Raw genomic sequence first — 20,872 nt, 5'->3', positions numbered from 1 at the left:
TACATTTAATAAAATTCACAAATAAAAATGCACAGCTCGCTTTTTTACTACAAAGCAAATATTTGTGTTATGTCTACAGGGTAAAGAGAGAATATAACCATAGGCTTCCTTCCTATGCTTTCCTGATCATTATTCGCCTTATTTCCTAACACGACTGCTTTTTAAAATAGTTTTGCCTCTGAAATGTGCATTCTTAAGTAGTAGTGTTTAAATGAAATCCTATAATATGTGATCTTTCATAGCAGGCTTCTTTTGCTCAATAATATGCTTCTGAAATCTATTCCCTAAAATGACTATGACAATCATGAATTTAGATGCAATTTTTTATGAGATTCTAAAGAAAACCATAACACCATATACACCTCCTTCTACTGCAGGGGGATATCTTGCCTGTTTTCTGTTGGAAGCCTACAAATGATGCAATTATGAAAAATTCTGTTCTCTTTTAGTCCCATATAATTTTTTGAGTGTAGATTTATGAATGCAATGTTTACATTATCACATATATATCATACGGTATATGCATCTAGATACCATCAAGCAATTTTGCACGTTATTGGGAACAAGTTTTGAAATCCTGTCAAAATTCTAGTTGTTTTTTTACGTCCATGTCTTTGCTAATATCTAGTTTGATGAGTTTTCATTATTAACAATTCTGGGTGCTGGGCTTTGTCTATGGTGGTAACTCAGTGATGTTTAATATGGAAGACCAATGAAACTCAGTTTTCCTTCTTGTTTACTAATTGTTATGTACTTGATTTTGTTAAGTTTCTAGTATATCTTTCGACTTATATTATTGGATTATCTGTCTTTTCCTGTATCTGCATTAAAACTATTGTGGATATATTTCATGTGTCAGTTATATGAAGCTTGTTCTTTAACTCAGTGTAATGATAAAAAGCACTTTATTTTATTTTTTTCAAATTGCGTTTATTGAGCTTATGTTTTTCTGCTCCCGTCACTTTCTCTCCCTTCTCCTGCTACCCTCTCCCATGGTCCCCATGCTTTTATCTTTCTGGGTCTGGGTTACCTCACTCAATATGATGTTTTCTAGATCCATCCATTTGCCTACTAATTTTAAGATGTCATTGTTTTTTTCTGTTGTATAGTACTCCATTGTGTAAATGTACCATATTTTGCTTGTCCATTCTTCAGTTGAGGGGCATTTAGGTTATTTCCAGGTGCTGACTATGACAAACAATGTTGGTGTGAACATAGTTGAGCACATGTCCTTATGGTATGATTGAGCATCCCTTGGATATATACCCAAAAGAGGTATTTCTGGGTCTTGAGGTAGGTTGTTTCCTAATTTTCTGAGAACTTGCCATACTAAAATCCAAAGCACCCATAGCAGTTTGCACTCCCACCAGCAATGCAGAAGTGTTCCCTTTACCCCACATCCTCTCCAGCATAAGTTGTCATCAGTGATTTTTATTTTGGCCATTCTTACAGATGTAAGATGGAATCTCAGAGTTGTTTTGATTTTGCATTTCTCTGATGTCTAAGGATGTTGAGCATTTTTTAAGTGTAAAAAGAAAGTATTTTAATATGTCAAGTCTAACAGTCATTTCCATTATATGTAAAGATTTTTAATGTTCCTTTCAAGAAAGAATAAAGGTTGTTATGAAACAATTCTCTGAATTATTTCTTTTTTGTTTAAGTGGATAATGCACCTGGAAATGATTTTGGGTTTTTTTTTCTTATGTATTGTAACTAATCCTAGGCTTGTTCATTAACAGGTCTATTGTCAGTCTACAGTGTTGCAATGCCACTGTCCCCATAAAATCATTTTAAAACACAGAGATTCAAGGCACTTGATGCTAGAAAGTGTCCTGTACACACAACAAGGAAAACACACCTATGAAATCTCAATGATATGGTTGCCTGAACAAGATTGGCACAATAACAACACCACTTGACATGCTGTGTGCCCAGAAACATTTCAACTGTGTCCCACCCTAGATGAAGAGCAACAGGGAGTCAATGGATATTGGGAAGGAAATCAGTTTTCTCTAGGACCAAGTTCCTATATAGATGGTCAAGTTCCCAGGGATCAGTCCTGAATACATATTCACACAAACAATGCTACTTAGGTTCAGTAGGTTGTATATACAGATCACAGTATTAGTTAGAAAGAAGACCATGGATTTTGGAGGGAGGGGGACACAAGAGCAGTTGTAGGGGGAGAGGAAGAGATGGAGTGATGCAGTCCAAAGTAAAAGCCACATTTACTGGGGAAAGAGGTGTGAGAAGCATGTGGGGGCTGCCATTCAAGAAAGGGTTTTACTACAAAAGTGGTAGTTACATTGAGCAGTGCTTGTTTCTACCCAATTTGCTGTTTTGATTGATCTGAAAAAAGTATTTTTGACATAATGACTGAAGATTCTCAGGCTATGGTGGAGTAAAATAACCATAATCAAATTATTAATTGCAATAATTGCACAAGAACCTCATAATCAACTCTCTGACTTGTAAAGCAAGGAATTGACAGGAAGTCTACTTAATATCTTTACAAATAATGTTTTCTGTAAAGGTGTTAGAACTCTAATGAAGCTTTGACTATTTTTGCTCATACATTAAAACAATTTGTTAGTGCACACATGGGGGTGCTTCTGCTCACTAGCACATTGCCTGTCTTTTTTGGACCCTGATGCCTATAAGTTCATTGTTATTTTGACACTCAGCAGGGCAAACTTCAGACTCTCATTCCTTTAAAAGTGTTTTCATTTCCCTTTACATATATTTATAGTTAGCTTTTTAACTGCCACACTGCTTCTGAATTTGCCTCAGATTGCAATGTTTTTGAGAAGACTGATGTCTTTACTTATTGTGACCCATAATGCCTGATCATGATCTATTCCTCCATTTGGCCTTCTTAGAATTTCTCTCAATATGTTACAACCTTCACGCAGATGACTGGATCATATCTCCTTAGGCTTTTTTTGCAGTTATTTTATATATCGACACTTGCATGTATTTTAAAGTAATGAAGATTTAATTTTTTCTTAGTTCCTGGCGCCTAAAAAATATAACCTTGTATGTTGACTTTATTATATTATATTAATTATGTATATTAACCATAGTTAATTTCTTACCTTATGTATAGATTCTTTCTTAGTAATATCTGTAGATATAGTTTTAGCCTTTTCTTTGTATTTATTTCTTTTCCTTACTTTAGCAAGGAACAACAATATAATGTTGAATAAAACCGTAATGGGCAGGCACGTCTGACTCCCAATTTATAGGAGTATTTTAGAATTCAATTACTAAATACAATCTTTATTATCTTTATCGGATTAAGGAAATTGAAACTAGGTGTTAAGTGACAAACTCTGGCCTAGAGAACTAGAGCACAAGTCTTCAAAAGGGAACACAGGTTGGATGTTGAAATAAGGTCAAGGTTGCAATGACACTGCTTCCTGCATAGGGAATGAGGCGTTTCACCAGGAGAGTCACTGCAGTCGGAATTATTCCTGTCTCCTGACAGAATTAAACTGGAGCCAGGAGGTCAGTGGTCGGAGATGCGAGAGATGATAGAAGTGCTTTGGTTGTAAATCAGAGAATTAATGCTTTTTTTCTTTCTGCTTTGCAAAGCGCTATGGTGCCATATACTCACAACGTTAGTTCAAGTGAGCAAGACTCCTTTCAGAAGAGCTATCACGGGAGGAAACCAAGGGGGTAGACTTCTCATCTCCACCTGGACCTCAGGTTCAGGTGAAAGGCTCAGAAAAGGTGGCGGGCACTTTGAGCAGACAAAGCTGTTTGCGATGGATTAATCTTTCATGACTCACGTGTCCTTTTGCTTACTTGCCCTCTCTTACCTAGGAGAAGTTACAAAGGGAAGTTAGAGGTAGCAGGAGTATGAGGGAAGGAAAAATCTACTAAAAACATTTTGTTCAAAGATGCCTTAATGCTATTTAATACCCAGTATGTTAAGAGGAAAAAAAATGAAAAGAGTTTAAAATGTACAGAGTTGGTATTTCTCCCAGGGAATGGCATGGAACTAGAGGACCTTAATCAGAGCCAAGGGGGCAGAACACTGGAAGCAGGAGGTGGTTGGAGTATCGTACTGAGTCATGGGACTATAAAGAGAAATGCACTGAAAGGCTTGAAATTCATCCTAACTCCTAAAGAACCATCACAGCTACACCGGATGTGGAAGCGAAGGGTGAGCTATCACCGTGATGGATCACAGGCCAGTTAGTTTCTATTTTTTCTCTTGTTACGTGAGGCTCTACTTTGCCCTTAGATGTGTACCCAGGAGAGATTCAGAAGGCTGTTGGAAGGAATTAAGCATTTCTAGTTGAGAGCTCATTGCTGGAAGTAGTACACACATGGAGCATAATAAGGAGGGCCAGAGTGTTTTTTCCGGGTTGTCAACAAGTAGAGAAATTTACGTGGTTGTAGTTAAAGTACCTGTTCTGAAAGAGACCATAGTAACATAATAACATTTCTGAAAAGTCCACGTGCTTTTTATTTATTTATTTATTTATTTATTTTGAGACAAGGCCATTCTAGACATTTCTTGTTGTCACTACGTTTTCCAATGTTCTTTTAATTAGAACCAAAGGTAAAGAGGTCTACCTTGAATTAGAGAAAACAACAGCAAATTCTGGAGCCCCCATGCCGTTTTTTATTGACATTTGAAACTTGTCATTGAGTGTATTTTACTTTTTATTTGTCTCTCTCTGTGTGTGTGTGTTTGTCACTGAAAAACATAGAAATGTGTGTGTGTGAATGTGGAGCTTAGTTACTATGACTGAAATCTGTATCATTTGGTCTCTTGAGGCCCTGTGCAGCTATCTGGTATGAACACATGGACTATGATAATTGTATTTAACACAAGTATTAATAACTACTCTTACTTCGAGATGTGTATATAATAAAGAATTAGCCAGGGAATTTGCACTCTCCTTATAAAGCTGTAGGACAGTATGACTCTCTAAAGAAAACCACAATAAAGCTATCTACAAAGTGAGTTTTAAAAAAATTATATCTAGCAAAGAAAAGTAACCCCAAATCTTCAGATTTACTCCATGGTAAGTCATACTGAGAGAAGAAACCCAAAGCTGCTTTCACTTTGAGCAGAGCAATGAAAGGAAGTAAAAATACTCGCAGGTGGAATGAAAAGCAGCTGACTGATGATGGAAGAGCAAGAGCACAACCTGGTCCCCATGGCAGATGGTCAGCTCCAATGCAGCCACTGAAGGCTGAGCGCATAGTAGAGGCTCAGAGGTCCCTTGGGCATTTCTGATAGAGGAGAGCAAGTGCACCAAGCCTCTCTGTATCTCTCTCCAGCACCAGTAGAAGACTGGAAGTGGGCAAAACGGTGGAGAGAAACTCTGGTCGGCCCAGTTAAAGGGAAGGTTGGTCCTGCCCCTAACCAACAGTAGCTAAGGAGTAGTTGCATTCAACTACAGTAACAGCAATGCCCATATCCGGAAGTTTTATTATCTTTGCCCTCGTTACTGTGCACCAACAGCTACACAGATGCCTCGTTTTCAGTCTCAACTATCACTTTATACACAATATCATAAGATCAAATATTAAAGGCACCTCAGAGAAACAATGTAGCAAGACTCCCATTAAGAGATAGCTTCTACATTCAGAACTGGGATGATCAAATGAAGAGGCACAGAGAGAAAGAGAGAGAGTCAGACAGAGACACAGAGAGGGAGGGAGAGAGACAGAGAGACAGAGAGAGAAAGGAGCCAAAAGGGAAGGGATGAGGGAGAAGAAGGGGGTGAAGGAGAGGACCTAGTACAACAGCTTACAATGAAACCCAGTATGCTTTTAAAACTCAATGGTTTCTCCATGGGTTCAAATATTCAGTCAAATGTTTTATGATATTATTTTGCATATAATTATTGTTATTATTATTATGAGATTATTTAAATGTTTAGTTTGTGAAGTTTTAGTTTGGACTCTTAGAGATTTTTAAGAAATTTTCCTTAATTTTAGCTCTCCTTGCAGTTTAGAAGCTGAGAAATTGGACTTGATCATGTCTCCCATGGGGTGCATGGACTTCAGTCATTTTTCTTCATGTTGTCATTTGACACATTCCTGTTCTCTGAATTTCTTCTAAATTAGCAGTTCAAAACAGACTCTTGATCAGATTTAATTTGAACCTTCTGAAAATTTATTTTTATAGGTGGTACGTCCATCACAATTCTACATTTTTGTAAAAATGAAAGGATATTTTCTTTTTCTGTTCTTTCTTTTCTTTTACATTTATTTATTTATTTTGGTTTTTCAAGATGGGGTTTTTTTGTGTATTAGCCTTGGCTGTCCTGGAACTTACTTTGTAAAGTAGGCTGACCTCGAACTTACCTGCCTCTGCCTCCTGAGTCCTATGATTAAAGACATGTGCTACCATGCCTGGCTATATATTTTGAGTTTTTAGTAACTCATGTGTGCATATCCCATAGCACTGAATTACTAAATTACCTACTGGAGTCAATCAATATCAAGTGTGGATATTTAAATTTTGTTTTTTAAATTTTTCTTGCTGGCTAACTTGGATATTTCCTTTTATCTGCAGATAGGGTGACTAGTTAAATTTGTGGCTTTTTTTCTTACATTGGGTTGTGTTTCAAAGCTTTGAGATTATAGCTCATTACCCCTTTAGGCTTCCATTACATTTCAGAGAGCCACAATGGACCGGTCACCCCCACTCTACTACTCTGTATCAGAGTGACCCCCATCTCACAAAGCTTGTACTACAAAGCAGTGTGCCTTAAAAGTTTCAACTCCTTTGAGGGTGGTGAGCTGCCTCCCAGTATGCCCCTCTTCACTGTTTCTGCCTTGCCTCACACTTATGCTGGGAGCTCCAGAGCAGAGCCCCCTCCACTGGGGCAGGCTGGAAGCCTCTTGTGCCTTGCTAGGAAGAAACATAGTTAAGCCCAGTCTCCAGAAGCAATGATATAGGTAAAGAGCTTTCCTCCCCTAAAGTCTCAGAAGGAGGGGCTGGGAAGGGAGGGAGGAAGAGGGAAGTATTTCAGCTGTGAAAAAGCTTTAATTTGCTCACTAGTCTCCCTTCTACACTGAATAGAAAAAGAAAAAACCGATTTCAGGTAAATTTATGGTACTAAATTTTGGCAAAAAGAGTCGCTTCCATTAATCTTTCTGTGCATTTCTACCTTAGCAGGACTATATATAGCAGTCAGCGGCATGGATACTGACCCTTCTGCCTCAGCACTTGCATTTAGAAGAAAATACAAGCGTCTAAGCTTGTTAAGATTAGTAGAGGAGAAAGAAGGGAGATAAAGTAGGTCTCTCTTTACAGGGCTTCTGTTATTGATAAGACCTCAGAATAATTTGTTTGACTCGGTGGGCTTAAATCTGGAATCAGTTTACACTTGCTGGCGGTGCAAGCCTCCGGAGTTCTGCAGCAACCTCAGATGCTGAGGACTGATATGGCTCAGGTGGAAGTTCCGCTTTCGGGCAGAGTCATTCCAAACTTCCTCTGCAGCCTCTTATCTCTCAGGCCTCTTAGGCTGCTCATAGTTTCTTCTACTTACTTAGAATAAAAGCCAGAGCAGGGGAATGTGAATGTGGACTATATTCACAAACCAGGGCATTTGACGCAGAATGAACAAAATGGCATAATCCTTTACCAGGAATGCCTATGGCTGTGTGTATAATGTCATCTAAATGGTGACTGCATAGGGGGACAGTGGGTACGAGCTGCTCACCATGGGGTCTTCAGATCAGTTTCAGTATAGATACTGGCGCGGTTACAGTAGCTGCTTGAGTTGGACAGTTCTTTAGACTGTTGAATTTCCTCTTACTGATCTAAGGATGGCACAAAACATACGCATTTCTGAAACTTGGAACAACCGGCATGATCTGAGCAACAAATATAGCTTTGGGTGAAACGCTGAGAAAATAATCAGAGTACATGAATCATCATTTGGGATTTTAGGATGAGGGGACATCTGTGAGAGTTAGTCAGCTACTCAGACTCACAATTTATATATTTGAGGTTGACTTATTTGCACATGTAGCAAATGTAAGCATGATAAACTCATCAAAAAGGCCTCTAAAGCAATATTATGTTCTGTATAAGCCTCCTGTAGGAAAACTAGGATACACGTTATTGATTTCCCTAATCTTCCTTTTTGTTAAAGTTTCCACTTTACCATGTTTTAATTACTGTCAATTAACTAAGAGGATTTTCTGCCTTAATCATCACATCTAATGCTTGTCAAAGAGAAATTATCTAGAGTTTGCCAATTTTCGGTGATAGTTTCCATCAACGAGGGAGCTTAAAACAACAAACATCCAAACAAGCAAACAGACAACAGACCTCCACTGTTGGAGACTCTGATATTATCGGGAACAGAATTTAAAAATGCCATGGAATGGTCATATCATAGTTGACAGCCCCCTGTGTTAAATCTTCTCTACAACATTTGGGCAAGCCAAACTATTTTATGGTCTGTGATTGACCATTGTTGGTACCTTGAAAGTTCATCTTTCCAAACCATGCTTTTTTTTCTTTCTGACGTCTCTTGCAGTAGCCTTTCTCATATTGAAGCTAATTTGTTTCTTTCCTTCTACCTATTTATTTCATTATTACGTGTGATAAAAAATTATAAACTCAAGTTTTGTTTTATGCTGCAGTCCTTTGACTATTTGAAGGTGACTTGAGTGTCTTGAGTTTCCTTTAGGATCAGCAATCCAAATTGAAGGACTGTTTTGTGTTTTAACTTCTCAACCATTACAGCCTATGGGTATCTTCTGGACACATTCCCACCCCCTTCCTATGTTTTTCTAGGCATTCTGAAAGAGAGAGAGAGGTACAAACTAATCACCATCCTCTGAAGCTCCTAAAGATGTATCGAGTTGGAAACTTTTCTGTTAATTTATATGGTTCTTTCTCTCAGCTAACATGATTCTGTTTTCATGATATGTACCAATAATGAGCTATGTCATCTGTATTGAATTAAAATGACATTGATTTCTTAATGTTTAAATGTTAATTTTTTGTGTAAAACAAGTTTTGTTGGACCTAATTCATCAGTGGATATTACAGTGGCACATCAGATCTTGGTCTGAAAATGTATACTCTCTTCCTCCTAGCTTCTTAGCAGTCTTGAACTGTTAAACCTACTAATATGTTTTTGTCCAGTTTCTGGGCATTTAAAAAAGATTGGAGATCAAATCTAGAGGTCATTGTACACATTTTGGCATTATTTCAAAGGTCAAAATCTCAAGAATGTAGTTACTAGATATTCCTGTAAGTTATCTCAATCTAACGTGTTTCCTTGAAACTATGAGAACCTCGCAGAAATCTGCAGACTTCCTAAGTTTAGCAGAATAGGAAAGCAAAGAGAGGGTTTTAGTGAAAGCACTTTGTTCTCTTTACTGTGACTTCTTGAGATTTTGCTAATTCACTTTTCCCATCATATTCCCTCCCCAGATTCTGCATTACTGAAATCTTGGCATAGTGAAACCAACCTTTTCCTCCTGGTTTTAAAAGTTAGACCAAAATTTTTCTGATATGCAGATTCCCTGTATCTTTTTTTTTTTATATTGCCAACATATCTAAATTAAGAACCGAAGAGTGAGATGTCAGTCTTACTAGAGAAACTTCTGTGTTCTCCTCTGCTTTCTTCAAATCCTTGCAGGTAGTTTTGAACTTCCTTTGTGGCAGCCGAAGACTGCAATTGGGAAGAACGTGAAAGGCTGTCATATTGGCAAGTAAGTCAAGCTTGTTTGTTATCTAAAGCCCGTACGAAAATGAATGCTACCATGTCTCTGACTTGAGATTGCTTCCCATACAATGGTGCACACCAAGCATAAAGATCTACACCACAAAAAGTGACGTTAAATTAATAGCACTTGGGGTACAGAAGAAGGGATAGAAGGCCTTGCAGGCATAGAACTTATAGGCAGTGGACTTATGCCTCACTTAAGCCCATGTTATACACTATTGCCTTCCTTTCCGAATGAGAAGTCTCAACACAAAGGTAACTTGGAGCAAGTTCTTAGAATCATTGATGCAATCAGATGATCTCCAGCCACTGCTTCCCCATGCTTATAAGCACGGTACAGTATAGAGAGCTTCCTGCTTACCTCAACAGTGTTCTTAAATTCCCTGACTTGTCATTTTCCATTTCTAGAAATTAAACCTTAAATAGAATGCCTTCAGATCAACATTTCTGAATTGACCTCTTTTGGAAGAGTTATTTCTCCTATCTGAGGAAACATTTGAAACTTTGCAGTGTTTAGCCCACCTGTTCCAAATAAAAATATGCTTCATTTGCCAGTAGAAGAAATAAAAAGAGTTCTATTTGTTGTTGTGATGGTTCCCAAAGATGGACCTAATGGGGCTGGCACATGGGGGAATAAAGAAAGGACATACACACAGGAATGTTGGGGTCAGGTTAACTGGGCTCTCTGATAGAGAAACCGCAGTACGAAGAGAGGTTCAGCATGCTATTATATGGGGTTGGAATATTAAGGTGAGGTTACTGCACACAGTTTAACAAGGGGGCGGGGGCTATTACAGATTAACAAGGAGGCAGTGCTTGTGCCAATACAGCTGAATCAAAGAAGAGGTTTAGTTAGTCTCAGTAGAAAAGGTGTCTGTAGTACAGCCATAGCCTGTAAATATCCAGGGGTTAGAAAGCTATGGCCGACCATAACCTGCACACACTGTCAATAGTCACACGTGGATCAGAAGAGAAAGCAAAGTCGTTTTCCTCTGAGCCTCATCATGGCGAGGAATACATGCAGTTTTTTTCCAAGGGTCTCAGGCAAGGGGCCTTGCTATGACCAGCTCATGTCAACAACACACATCCACTCAGGACTTCATACTCTCAAGGCTTCTCACAACTTTTCTGTTTGTTTCCTTCTCCTAAGTTCCTGCATATACCAGTATCTCAAGCTTATGGCTACTTTGACTTATTTTTCCTCATCTTTCCTATTTTGACACAAGACAGCTTATGTTAGACACTTGCCTTCTTAATGCAAGTTATATTATACAACTTGGGTTATTGTTTTCTCATGCACTTATCACTTACTATTTAGATCACATTGAAAAAATATAGAAAAGCTCAAGGAATTACTCTCCTATCAAACCAAAACACTACTGTGTCGAATAAGCATCTATATGCTTGTGTGTCCTCATACTCATTTTGTTATTATTGTTTTTGCCCTTAATTTCTTTTTGTATGCTTTAAAATCTTAGACATTTTACCTTCAAATAGTTTTGCATTTCTTCCTTCAACAGGATTAGTTCTAAATTTCAGAAACTAAATCTGAAAATCCAGCTAATACTACGTATCTAATCTGCCCATGTTCATGGGTTTTATTTCAGAGTACTGGCACATTTTTTTCTTAGGATTTTGGAGATAAACTTTCCATCCAGTGCTGTCAAAGAGATGTACAGATGTCTTTTGTCGCTATAAATGCAAAGATAGCATGATTGACCTTGCCTTATACTTCCTGGGAAAGTCTTCCAAAGCAGATTTCTTCTTGTTGACTGCAATTTGGCTTGGAGTTGCTATTAAGTCTTTAGTAATTAATTAATTGTCTCTGTTCATCACTTGTGCCTCCCCAACTCACAATTATCAATTTTTGTTTGTTTTGTATCTATTCTGATATTCTCAGCCACTGCTTTATAAGTAACAAACCAAATAATATAATCTCTGAGTTCTTGGTGAAAAACTACTTTTCTCTCTGAAGAAGCTGTCCTATTAGTGGTTTTAGAAAACCTGGAACCTCCTCTCCCATTAGCATCTATCAGCAATGTCAGTGTCTTCCAGCTCCATTGCCATGGGGATTGTGTTCATTAGGTTTTGATCAATATTCCTTCTAGTATATTTATAAGCTAGCACTCTACCATAAAGCTATTATTATTTAAAGTCTACTTTCGCATTAAATAGATCTGTCTTTGAAATGAGGAAAATAGACTACGGATTTTTTTTGAGAAAATATATTATACATTCTAACATATTGTAGGGAGCATTCTTGCAAAATATTAATTTGTATTAAATTGTATTTACATTGCAGATGCTAATAACAATACAGATATGATTTTAACTCTTTTTGTTAATAGGGCAGTCTACTACCTAATCAGTATTAAATTAATCTAGTCACTACTAATTTACTTTGCATAGTTGTATTATAATTTTGATCAGTATTTTTATAATATATAATAAACATATAAAAATCTATTCCAAGATGTATCACAAAGTAATGTCACTGGAAATGATCATCCATTAAAATAGGTTTTGCAGCAAGTGCTTTGACCTGCTAACTCACCTTGCTTAGTCCAACGCTAGTAGATGTTTAAAATAACATTTTGTTTATTTGTGTGGGCATGTGTGTGGGCACATGTGTATTGGTGTGTGTGTGTGTGTGTGTGTGTGTGTGTGTGTGTGTATGGGAGGTGGGAGGGCTGCCTCAGAGGGTAGCTCTTGTGGAAGACGGTTCTTTCCATCTACTGTGTAGGTTTTGGAGTTCCAACTCAGATCATCAGGCCAGCCTCTGGGGTGAAGTATTGTCTGAATTTAATCTATGACTTAAGACTGTCGGATCTGGAAATAAAGGATAATTTCCCAGATTCACACCCACAAGATTGTTTTTCTGCATCTAATTTACACAGAGTTCATAAGACTTTCTTAATTCAGTTCTGGTTGTTGTTTCTTAAATAAACCTGTATTCAGATACAGGAGAGAAGTCAGAGTTTGGAGCTCTTAGGTACACAATCAGTTCCTGTCGACCTTGACTCAATGGTACCACCCTCCACCTACTTTACTCCCATTTCTCCCCTGTGTAAATCAAGTCTTCTGGTTGGCACTGGGAGAGAGTTGGTGAGGAATTCACAAAGCAAGTAAGTAATGTTCACAGTTTTCACTTCTCACAGATGCTGGGTAAGTCATGTTGCTCTAAGTAAAGGTAGGGACAGCAGCAGAATTTTCATCAGCTGATAGGCGACATGCTATGGCCTTTAGATTTGGACACAGGTCTAGAATCCCATCATTTAGAATCATGAGAACTTTTGCTTTCTGAAAATTCAGTGAACACATTCTCTGTAGTTGGGTCATTTTGACATAATTTTATTTTGGTACAAATATACCTGCATATAATTTATTCTGTTATCCCCTTGTGAGGAAACACATGGAAACAGCTAATTTTTTAGTGAAAAAAAAATGCATGTAGCAATTTTGTCCACAGTTACAATGACAAGCTCTGTTTTTGAAGAGCATTTAAACCAGATAGTTGTTGGAATATCTTACAAAGCAGAGCAAGAATAAAAATGTGGATCTGAGAGGAATAGAATTCAAATTTATGAATAACTCAACTTTATTCGCATATGAGAATTTCACTCCACCTATTCCCTGATTAAGAAACACATGCTATTTTCTTGGATGGAAAACGGACTTTGCCTGGTAGGGCTTGATGTACCAATGATGCTCAGCTCTCTGTTATGTCTCAGTTCTGGCACAAAAAGGCAGAGAAAACCTCTTACACCAGTGACCTTCTTGCTTGCCAAGTCAGTTGCTGTGATAGTAGTAATTGTCTCAGGACTTTTCAAAGCCTTGGTTGTCCGTTTGCTGTCATTGGTCACAGGAAAGTCAACTGATAGTTTATCTTTAGAGAAAGAATAGGCTTCAAATAAAATTCAAACAGAACTTACAAGGGCATGCATGTACACATATATACTTTTAAATATTTCTAAAAATTTAAATAACAAATACACATTCAAAAATTTAGAAGTTATCACAAATAAATAATTAAATACAAACATTATCTGCTCTGTTGAAACTACAGCTCCTGCAACTATAGCTTGTTCTTTGTATCCAAAGAAGCAAATGGTGTGCTCTGCACTTCTTGAAAGCTACTCTGTGCATTTATGATCTCTCTGAACCTCCCACACAGGAACATGAAAGAGGCTAAGCTAGGTTCCTACAGAATATTCAGGACAGTCACTGGAGAGAAGGCTCAACACTTAAGAGCACTAAACCAGGTTCATGCAGAATATTCAGGACAGGCACTGGGGAACAGGCTCAATGCTTAAGAGCACTTGGTGGTCTTCCAGAAAAATTTAGTTTGCTTCTCAGAACCCATGTTGGGCAGATCACAATAAGCTGGGATCCCAGTTTCAGCGGATCCATTGCTCTCATTTTGCCCCCATGGGTTCCCCATACACAGAAATGCATATATATACACATAAATAAAACTAAGAAAATCTTTAAACTAAAATGAATTTGTGTCAGATTTATGGAATAAATTCACACAGATTTATCACTTAAGGTCAACTGAATACAGAGTTGTAATATATAAATAAGAAAGAATTTTTCATCATTTAGTCTTATAGGAATTATATTAGATTTCCTTTAAGGGATTGTGATTGGAAAGACACTTTTGAACACATGCTGGATGATAATAAATGATTGTATTTTGCCCAGGTATATTTTTGACTTTTCCAGAGTAAGACATTATGAATGTATTCTTAACAAGTGTTAAACTTATACATTGGAAACTTTGGCCCAGAACATTAATTATACTTCCTTCTATGTTTTCATGATTTTTGAATGTATCAATCAAGTTGTATATGATCAGAACAAATAATTTTAAGACATAAATAACTCTAAATTTAGAGTGAAATAATCTCTCTTTGAAATCTGGTCCCATCATTATCTCAGGGATTGCTTTTATACTAACCTCCATAGGATATAAAAGAACAACAGCCACACCCTTTCCTGCCTCACGTATCTCAAATATACATGAAGCTACTTTGGTACACTCTGAAATAATTGCAAATTCTTGTTGGGAGTGACCTCTTCAAATATATTACAGTGGGAATTCAATTAAATACAAAATCTAGATCATTAAAACTTCTGATGCTGATCTCAAACCAGCATCAAAAAGCCAGAGGGAGACTAATAAACACTGGTGGCACAAGCAACCCTTTAATACTTCAGTGGAAACGTTTCTCTTTGGAGATTTCTTTCTTTCTTTCTTTCTTTCTTTCTTTCTTTCTTTCTTTCTTTCTTTCTTTCTTTCTCTCTTTCCTTACAATTTTTATTTAAAAATCCACAAGTATGCCTGAGGAAAGATATGATCGTTTATTTCCATCTAGTACTAGCTCACTACAGTGAAGCTTATGTCCAAATTTAGAGAAAGCTCTTTTCCAACTATGCTAGCATCCGTGATCCCTTGGATGTAGAGGCAGGAATGAGTGGCAGGTCAGAGAAGGCTATCAGAGGCATCATTCAGATTATAAATGAAAGTATTAAAAAACTTCCTCAGAGAGGGCTGAGTTGTAAGGAACTGAAAATGGGAAACATTTACCCTAGAGAGAAGCTTTTCACACAATATTTAGTTTGCCTCCTCAGAGACTATTCCTTTCAATTTTAGAACAACACTGCTTACTGAGATTTTGCAGTTAAATAGCTTTTTCTCCAACCAATTGTGGACTCAGTTCTAAAAAAGAGCAAAAGAAGCAAAAAAGTTTGCAGAAAAAGAAAAGTACTGGCTGGCTTGAAGTACTTAACTTGGGTCTCATGTTCTGTGCACAAAGCATACTTAAAACATAGTTTACTTATTTTCAACACATTCCCTCAAACGTACTTTGATTTATCAACTTGCTGAAATGGCATCATTTTCTATGTTTCTAGAATGCTTCCAGGAAAGGTTTTTGAATTTCTTTAGACACCACAAAGAAAGCAAACATTGATAGGACACCTCTAATGAGAAGACTAATTAAGAGAAAATTCTTCATTAATCTCATTTTTAAAGCTGGGATACTCTCTCTCTCTCTCTCTCTCTCTCTCTCTCTCTATATATATATATATATATATATATATATATATATATATATATATATATATATGAATGATGTGGGATTCCCTCCTGTATGCTTTTAATACTATAGGTAAATAAAGAAGCTTCTTTGGGCCTATTGCACCACAGCAGCACAGAATAGGGCAAGGCAGGAGGTCCAAGCAGATAGAGGAGGAGAGAGTAGGTGGAGTCAAGAAGCCATATATTTGCTGGAGGAGAAAGACACAAGCTGCTAGTTGGAACCTTGCTGGTATACAATGTTTTCATGGTGATACACAAATTAATGGAGATGGGTTAATTTAAGATATAAGAGTTAGTCAGGAAAATGACTAAGCTAATAGGCCAAGCAGTGTTGTAATAGTACAGTTTTTGTGTGATTATTTTGGGTCTGGGTGGCTAGAAAATGAACAAGCAGCCTCCAAGAACAGATTGGCAATTGGCATGCCATTGTGGGGCTGACTACATCCATGTAAAACCTGAGAAAGCTTGGCAAGGAATTCTAGACACAAAAGAACAGAGTTAAGCACAGCTTCTTGGTACCTGGCATTTTTTGGGTGGGGGGATGGGCTTTGTTTGTTGGCGAGGATCAGGAGGGCTCAGGAGTACCATGGCTCCTTTAAGAGAAGGCTTACTGACTCAGCATAAGAAATGGTGGCACCTGGTTCATACTTCCAGCATGAACTCTGACTCTTTCAGGAGGTCGAGCACTTGAATGTGATTTGTGAGCAGCATGCTACTAGTTGCTTAATGGTGATATAGACCCTCTGAGACCCTGGAGTTGGGGCAGCATGCATGACATTCAGAGGCAGTGAACATGCCTCTGCCATATTGGACTGGATGGAGCCAACAAGCAGGACTAAGGAGTTGGTCCTAGCCACACCTGCTTAGTGATGACAGCCCCATGTTGAGCACCATTCTGTTAACTGAGTTTTCTGTCCTGCTGGGTTTGCACAGTCATTAAGTCCCAAAGAAATCACACAGAGGTCTACATTAATTATAAACTGAAAGGCCTAGTATTTCAGAAGTCTTATTAACTCCTATAATTTATATTAGTCCATAATTCTTGTCTGTGTTAACCACACGGCTTTTTACCTTTTTCGGAGAGGCAGTCACATCTTGCATCCTCTGCATCTGGGTCACAACTGCAGACTGTACTTCCCTCTTCCCAGCATTCTTGTTGACCCACTCTACTTCCTGCCTGGTAGCCCCACCTATGATTCCTGGCTGATTACTGGCCAATCAGCATTTTATTAAAAATAATACAAGTGACCAGATAAAAGACCATTGTCCCACAGCAGCTTTAGCATTTTTTTTAAAAGCACACCTGCTCAAACAAATAATTAAAAATATGCATACAATAAAGACAAATTCAGATGGAAAAGACCTTGAAATGTGTCACAATGTTAGATGAATGTATGTCGGCTTCAGAGAGAGAGAAAAAATAATATAGACAGTTATGATATAAAAGAGTACAGAGAGGCATAGATTAAAGAAGTAAAGGTAATAAAATAAATGTTAAACTGGTAGAAAATGTAGTCCAGAAAGAAAAATAGGCCACATAAAGATGGAATACATACAGAGAGTCTGGATTATGTACATTATTGTGTTGTCTTTGAATTTTTTTGACTGTGAATGAGCTAATTACAGAGAGACATTTCATTGTATGGGCTGCTAAGATAAACCAACATATATATTTTAAAAGTATCTTGACTTCAAAATTTGGGTCTGAGGATGTGTTGGTTTAGAAAACAGATTCTGCTTTTGTTTCCACAGGAGATAGAACTTGTGGATTCCTTTCAGGCTAATACAGTTTGATGGACCAAGACCCCCTGAAAGGTCTTCATGAACAGCAAAAATTAGTTCAGCCTACAAAAAAGCAGAAAGTAGTTTGAAGAAAACTATGCCCCAAACTCTCAAATATTGTATATAAATGTTTGTTTACATTTAAATGGGGTTATTCTATAGAGATGAATACTTTGCATAAGTATGGATCTTGGTTTATTGATACAAATTTAAAGTTAATTTTGTTATATGTATATTTATGTTCTTGATTAAAATATTATGTTTGTGCAGCTAATTTAAAAATGTAATGTATAATTAGGAAATACGGGTTAATAGATAGTCATCTATAATAGTCAAGATTGTAGTTATGTTAGTTAGGTTTTCTAGATGTACAGAGATATCTTTCAGGAGAGATGTTCTTCAAACCTTTCAAAGACCTTCATAATATGGCATTTAAAATTTTTTAAGAAGTTAGCATTTTTATGACAATGAGACACATTTGCTCTTGACAGCACCAATTGCTTCAAAGGAATATTGACATCAAAAAGGATCCTTATGGAGTTTGCTAGCCACTTGGGCAAGAAATTGCTCTTGCCTGGACTGCTTGATGTTATGCTATAGGAACTGGACATGCAGGACCCACAGAAGTATGACTGCTGAATTTGCCTAAAGGTGAGACGATCCTTCAGGGTTCCACCTTCAAAAAAGAGTCTGCCAGACATTCTGCAGGACATACAAGAAAGTTACTAAAAAACTGCCAATATAGGCAGAACTGTCCTTGAAATTTTCTGATTCATTGAAAAGTCTGCCAAATACCATGAGTCTGTAGGCTGTAGATTGGATACCCCAATGTAACAGAAGAACTTTGGATCACAGTTCAGGCAGTAAGATGTCTCTGTCAATTTGAGAGTTTCCCAAGTTGCTTACAATGTACTTCCTGTTAACTTAGGTAATATTATATACTTCTTTGGTGGAGTTAAAGAATAGATAGTTATAATTATAGTGTTTCTTGGTTATAATAAAAGATAAAATAGACATTAATATAATTATAATTCTTGCTCCATTACTGCTTTGTTATATGTAATTTTAATATGTTAAAGTTAAAACCTGCCTTTCTATTTATACAGAAAAGGGGAGGTGATGTGGGAATCCCCTCTGTATGCTGTGAATACTATTGGTTAATAAAGAAGCTACTTTGGGCCTATTGAAGCAGAGAATAGGGCAAGGAAAGAGTTCCATGCAGATAGAACAGGGGGGAGTAGGTGGAATCAAGGAGAAGCCACGTAACCATTGGAGAAGAATGATGCAAGCTATCAGTTGGAACCTTGCTGGTAGGCTGTAACCTTGTGGTGATGTTCAGATCAATAGTAACGGGTTAATTTAAGATATAAGAATTAGCCAAGAATAGGCCTAAGCTAAGAGGCCAGGCAGTGTTGTAATAATATACTTTCTGTGTTATTATTTCAGGTCTGGGATGCCAAGAAATTAACAAGAAGCCTCTCAAAACGCACACACACACACACACACACAAAATGATAGAAGATTAAAACTTTTAGTTTAACAAAACTCCATATATACACCTTCCATTTCTTGCAAGCTTCAGAGACTCAGAAGGCTAGCTTATATTCTATAGCCAGAAGCAACATGTCTTACTCATAGAGTAGAGGTGGTAAATCACTAGCTCAATACAGTACAAAAATGCTTCCTCTAGACTTCAGGTAGTGAAAACTTCAAAAGGTAGAAAAATTTCTCTCTTGTATTTATCACATTCCTGATTTGCAGTATTTCCTAAATCAAGGCTATAAATAAAAGTAGCTCTTATTCTTTTTGTTAGAGCAGGAGGATGGATGTGAGATATAAAAAGAATTGTAAAGAACTGAAGCCACTGAAAGAGAATCCCAAGCTCAGACTGGTTCAAAGAGCAAGGAGCTCCTCTTTATTTCAACCCTATATGTTTTCACATATTAATTTAAGAATTTCAGTAATTATTTGTTGATGACCATGCATGCTCTTTTATGAGTGATCTCGCATGTGTTCTCTTGTTAAAGTTCCAACCCCTTACAGACCTGAAAACTGTGTGTTCAAATATTGTTTTTCAATACATTGAAACAAACTTCCATAATGGATTTTTCTTAGTCAAATAATCAGGTGAAGTTAAAATGAAAGAAATGAACAACTCATCAACTCATAGACAGTTTATATCCAAAATTACTAGGCACATGTTTTAGAAAAGTATTTTCTTTTTTTACTATTCTTCCCATTATAATGGGTTTATTGTACACTGATGCAAATACAAAAATCCAACTACAGTATGGATATATATATCCATATATATATATATATATATATATATATATATATATATATATGATAAAAAAGTGGAGTGGGGCATGCAGGATCAGATGTATAAAGTGGGGAGTCAGATCCTCTCCTTTAACATGTCTCTACATCGTTTCTAAGGAACATACTTAAATCAGCTCTGCAGAACTCAACTGAAACGTGGCACAAACATGACAATCTCCAGGTTTGCCTTCAAAGACCTCTCTTAAAATAGACTTCAACATGGAACGGTTGGCAATATTTTCAGAAAATTACAAAGTTCACACTTGAATTTTCCAGAATTTCGAAGTCGAAACAATGGCGCGTTTATTTCACATCCAGGGACAAATCACATTAAACTTCCAGTTCAGGTCCTAAACAAACTTTTTGACCTCCTGCATTAAAGTTCTTTTCATCTATTAAAAAGGAGAGGATCAATTTGACCCCTGGTTGGAGGGTCTTTGTATATCCCAGTTTAGTTAAAGCTGTATTATTTACTTTGACTAATAGAAAAGTTCTAGATTCCAGCTTAATTTTTAGCAGTGATGCTGAAGTGAATGTTGTTGCCAATAAACCTTGCCATACAAGGTTTACTAATGTTTGAATCTTCTGATGAACTTTCTGAGATAAAGCCTTTAAATTCAGTTCTACCATTCACATAAGTATGCAATTGGAAGTCTGCAGCCTTCCAGAGCTTTCTAAGGGCAAATTCTGAGACAGTTTGGATTAGGCTGTGTCAAAATTCATTTTATAACAAGCAAGCCAACATTTAAAGGCCAAAACAGCCCGTTCATAAGAGGTTGGTCCAGAAAATGAGGCTCCAAAGAGTTAGATTGCATCATCAAAACCGGCACTGAAAAAGGAGATAAATACTTCAGAAAGTGGTTTTTGTGTTAGGGTCTATAGCAAAGCAAACAAATGATCAAGCAAATCTGCTTGGCTCCATCCTACTTTTCAAGTGTGGCTTTAT

This window comes from Arvicola amphibius, chromosome 4 (genome assembly GCF_903992535.2).
Source record: "Arvicola amphibius chromosome 4, mArvAmp1.2, whole genome shotgun sequence".
NCBI classification, from domain to species: Eukaryota; Metazoa; Chordata; class Mammalia; order Rodentia; family Cricetidae; genus Arvicola; species Arvicola amphibius.
Note: the sequence above shows the minus strand (reverse complement) of the source record.